At 50.6% G+C, this 4,732-nt stretch overlaps 1 non-coding gene across 1 annotated transcript; it reads right to left on the bottom strand.

The window, feature by feature from the left end:
* Nucleotides 1-3,736: 3,736 nt before the first annotated feature.
* On the bottom strand, nt 3,737-3,808 carry TRNAD-GUC (transfer RNA aspartic acid (anticodon GUC)). Its single transcript has one exon. It is a non-coding gene; the product is annotated as a tRNA-Asp (tRNA).
* Between the last annotated feature and the right edge of the window lie 924 nt (nt 3,809-4,732).

Below are 4,732 nucleotides of genomic sequence, written 5' to 3'. Positions count from 1 at the left end.
TCTCAGAGACATTTGAATCCTTGTCTGGCGGATACGTGCACCAAGGAAAAAATTTTTTTCAAGCTGAGGTCCAGGCGATTTACGCACCATCCCAAATGGAGCTATCAGCACCCGTTCCTGCGGATCCACCACGGCTCTTTGAGGACCCAAAACAAAGCCGTGCGTTTGTGGAGCAATGCATGCTACATTTCCCACTGATTGGGTTAAAGTAGAATTTATTATGTCCTACCTAGCGGGTGATGCCTTGAAATTGATCACCCCACTAATGGAAGCAAGGGATCCTATCGTCTCTGACCTGCAGACCTTCCTGGTGGCTTTTCTAATGGTCTTCGATGACCCTAATCCTGAAGCTTCTGCTAAAGCTTCCCTTCCCAATATCCCGGAGCAGCCCCGATGGGTAATGTGTGTAGGTAGCCTACCAGTTCTCCCGCCTGAAGAGACTGCTGCCCACACAGAATCCTCACCGGTTGACAATGCTCCACAGAATACTTCTCTTCCCAACATCAAGAGGCAGTCCAGACGTGCAAGGTGTAGAGGTAAACCGTCACGCCAGGTTCTGTCCTCCCAAAGACCTCCTGTTCCCCAGCCTGTAGAGGCAGCTATCTGCACCGAATCCATGAAGGATGACTATGTTCGTCAGGCAAATCAGAGGCCAGAACTCAGTCACAATTTCTGATTGCGGTCCCGCTGCAGTTGTTTGGGACCCCCTGATGGTCTTTGTCCAGAGAAGGTTGGAGAATCCCAAGACATTAGGCCTGTAGGAGAGGCTGTCCTTGGCATTAGTGTTTTCTCTCCACAGATGACCATGACTGTCTCCGTGGCAAGTGAAGGCCTCGGATTAACTGGAAGTATCGGGCTTAAAGCCTTGAAGAGTCAGTGTCTGATTCCCGTCTGACAACTCCAGAAGCCAGTTTGGGCATTGTCAGCGGAAGGACGAGCCCTACTCAGAAACAGTCAAAACATGTCTTCATTCTTCTTCATTATGTCTTCTTCATTACACATGAAGAAGTTCACATTCCAGGTGCTGTCTGGTTTACCCACAGGTCGTCCCAAGCCAAGAGATCTAGTGCCCGCTCAGGTCTGAAGATCCTGCATGGTGTTTCCTGGGGGACTGCTAAGGTACAAGGGGTGTCCAGTCCCCATATCTTCAGGACAGTCAGCAGTTTCTTCTTCTTCTTCACCAGATCTGCTAGTCACTGACTCACTGAGCGCTGAAGTCTCCGAAGGAAGGGAAGTGGAGGCAATGTCCCCACACAGTCTTGACGATTGTACTGTTAGAACTCTCCTGTTAGTTTTTTTTCTATTTTGGTCACGTGACCTGCTGCCTATTTATTCCAGCTCCGCCCTTCTGGCTTTGCTGGACTTCAGTGTTATTTGACTCTCTATCTAGCCAGGTGCTTTTGTACCTATCTCTCTAGTTCGTTTCGTCCTTTGGACCTCTAAGTACTTTTTGTCTGTTTGTCTTTTTGCTCTGCTACAACATCTGCTAGGAGGTGTCCAATTTTGTCCCAGTCCTTAGTTCTTTTAGGGACCCCTCCCTTTATTCTATAGGTCTGCGTTCAGACTAGCTGAGGACGAAGGCGGGTCTGTTCACAAGGAACAGGTCGCCCGCTGCAACGTAGGGAATCAGCTCAGTCTTATTGTAGGGACAGATTCCCTTTCTTTCCTTAGTTCTTGTAGCAGATCATAACATGTACCAATGATCTGGCTTCAGGTGCCTCCCCGCCTCGCAGACGTGTCATCTCAGAAACCAGACTGAAGTTGGTCCCTAAGCAAGGATCCTCCATCTCTAATAAATCTGGCAATACGTCCACCGAGGCGGTGGCTACCTCCAAGTCTCTGCACCCCTCCAACCAGGCGGAGAACCTCCAGTTGTCTCCTGAATCCTCCGGGGTGCTACCTGATAACAAATGGAGAGAGACTGTCTTACACCCGGTACCTGGTACTTCGCCCACTTCATCCAGTAAGCTTGGCAAAGTGTATGTCAAAGCGGTGGTTAACCCCGAATCTCTGCACCCCTCCAACCCGGTGGAGGATCTCCAGTTGTCCCGTGAATCCTTTGGGGAACTACCCGATATTAACAAATGGAGAGAGACTTTCCTGTATCCTGTTCCTGGTACTTCACCCACTTCATCTGTTTCTGAGGATGGCTCGATGGGAGGAAGCATCCTAGTCACCAAGATGGTGAGACCAGTTTCGTTCCCTCTAGTGGACAGAAGAGGTAATCTTCTTGAAGAGAAGGATCGTCCTCCAAATTCTCTGCTGAATATCCTTGCAGGCTTGAAGAAGAGGGGGCGTAAAGGGGGGGTGCTGTAACATCCCTGGCGGCGTGCTTGCATGGCTTACCACCTCCCACCATGCAAGGCCGCAATCTTACCTTTCAGTCCAGGCTGCACACTTTGCTTCAGTACCTGCTGTGTGCTTGTCTCTTGTCTGATTGCTTAGGGCGGCGGCGCTGGCACTTCCTGATTCTTAAAGTTACTGTGTGCGCACTCCTAATGCGTCCCCAGCCTATTGCTGTAAGTCACTGGATACTTAAACCCCCTCCACCCAGTAGGAGGTGCCTGAGAAACACTTTCTTACAGTGTGTTCTGTGCAACTGTGAGTTGCCAGGTCCTGTCCTGAATCTAGTCTGTTACCGCCACCCTGGGGGCTGAGTACCCAGGCCTGTTACCTGTACCTATGACTCCTAGTCTGTTTCCGCCACCCTGGGGGCTGTATACCCAGGCCCGTTATCTGTACCTGTGACTCCTAAGTCTGTTTCCGCCTCCCTGGGGGCTGAGTTTCCAGGCTCGTTCCAGTACCTTGTTCCTGGTTCAGTTTCTGTCTGAACAGTGTCCTAGCCCGTTACTTGTTTGTCTCTTTGTCCGTACCTTCCCTTTTCCTGCAGTGTCTGAACCTGCATCTAACTCCAACTCGTTGTCTCTGTACTTCTCTTTGTGAGCTTAGTGTCCATTCCCTACTACATTGTAAGTACCTTGGGTGTATCTGGTTCTGCTTGTCACATTTCCCTGCCTCCGTATCTACCTCCTGTGTTCTAGCTATCTTCCTGTATTTTCCAGTCTGTTCCATGTGAACAGAGCCCTGTCCTGTCTGCCTGCACTTTCTGCTCTGTTCTGCTCTGCTTGCTCACCGCACCTGCGGTTTCGTTCTGCTTGCTCACCGCACCAGCAGTTTCGCTCTGCTGTGCTTGCTCACCGCACCTGCTGTTTCGCTCTGCTCTGCTTGCTCACTGCACCTGCGGTTTCGCTCTTCTCTGCTTGATCACCGCACCTGCGGTTTCGCTCTGCTCCGCCTGTCCACTGCACCTGCAGTTTCACTCTGCTCCGCTTGTCCACCGCACCTGCGGTTTCGCTCTGCTCCGCTTGTCCACCGCACCTTACATAGTTACATAGTTTATAAGGCCGAAAAAAGACAAGCGTCCATCCAGTTCAGCCTATTTCTTGTGCACTGCAGCTATTCCGCAGCGTTGATCCAGGGGAAGGCAACAAAAAACCATGCGGTATAGGCCAATTTACATCATTGAGGAAAAATTCACTTCCCGACACCAATCTGGCAGTCAGATTAAATCCCTGTATTAATTAACTAAGCATAAGATGTAATTTTATTGTTCTCAAGAAAGGCGTCCAGGCCTCTCTTGAACTCTTTAAGTGAGTTGGACATCACCACTTCCTCTCCCAGAGAGTTCCAGAGTCTCACGGCTCTGACCGTAAAGAATCCCCTTCTAATAATAAACCTCCCCGTCAGGGAATCGAACCCTGGTCGCCCGTGTGACAGGCGGGGATACTAACCACTATACTAACGAGGATTGGATGCGGTTTCGCTCTGCTCCGCTTGTCCACCGCATCTGCGGTTTCGCTCTGCTCAGCTTGTCCACCGCACCTGCGGCTCTGTTCCTGCATCCTAGTCTGTACTGGTCCCTATCCAGCCTGCTTTCTTACCTGCTAGTATCTGCCTGTCTGCACACCAGCTGTGCCTGCCAGTACCCCCCCTGTCTGCATACCAGCTGTGCCTGCCAGTACCCACCTGTCTGCATACCAGCCGTGCCTGCCAATACCCACCTGTCTGTATGCCAGCCTAACCTGCCTGTTCCTGCATTCCCCGGTGTGGGTCAACAGCTGTGACCGGGGTCTGACCTGGAGTAGCACCTGGTCCCTCTGCTCGGTTCCTCCCTGGTTCACGGAGTCAACTGAGCCGCCATGCGACCTTGGTCAGACCGAGTTGATACTTAGTCATGCCCCTCCAGGCACTCCTCGGTTCATGGTCTAGTGTGATCACTAACCACGCTCATGCCAGTCAGTCCGGGCGTGTGCGTAACAGACTATATTAACTCTATTATAATTATCTATCTATGTCCACTGAGGAAGTAAATGGCTGTAGTAATTGAGATCTCTTCCTACGCTGTTCTATCCTATGTAGGGGATCGGCCCTTACCCGACATTGAATACACTGTGATTTTAAAGCATCATGCTCCCTTCTGAGTCTTGATGTTGGACGAGTCTCCTCCCCCTGCTGTTGTTGGTATGTGCTGGGAGCTGTGGTTGGTATGTGCTGGGAGATAAAGGAGAACCAGGAAGTAGAGACCTTGTGTGATGTGTTGTGTGTGTCTGAGGTAACAGGGAGACGCTGTCAGCTTCCCTGATCAGCAGAGACAATAAAGAAGACACTGTTAATCTATGGAAAGAGAAGATTATGGACTATAACAAAATTTGTTGTTTGGGAATGTGTCAAG

Source organism: Phyllobates terribilis, unplaced genomic scaffold, assembly GCF_046119375.1.
Source record: "Phyllobates terribilis strain yellow unplaced genomic scaffold, ASM4611937v1 Scaffold_3__8_contigs__length_932513732, whole genome shotgun sequence".
Classification (NCBI taxonomy): domain Eukaryota; kingdom Metazoa; phylum Chordata; class Amphibia; order Anura; family Dendrobatidae; genus Phyllobates; species Phyllobates terribilis.
Note: the sequence above shows the minus strand (reverse complement) of the source record. Positions and strands in the feature narration are given on the sequence as shown.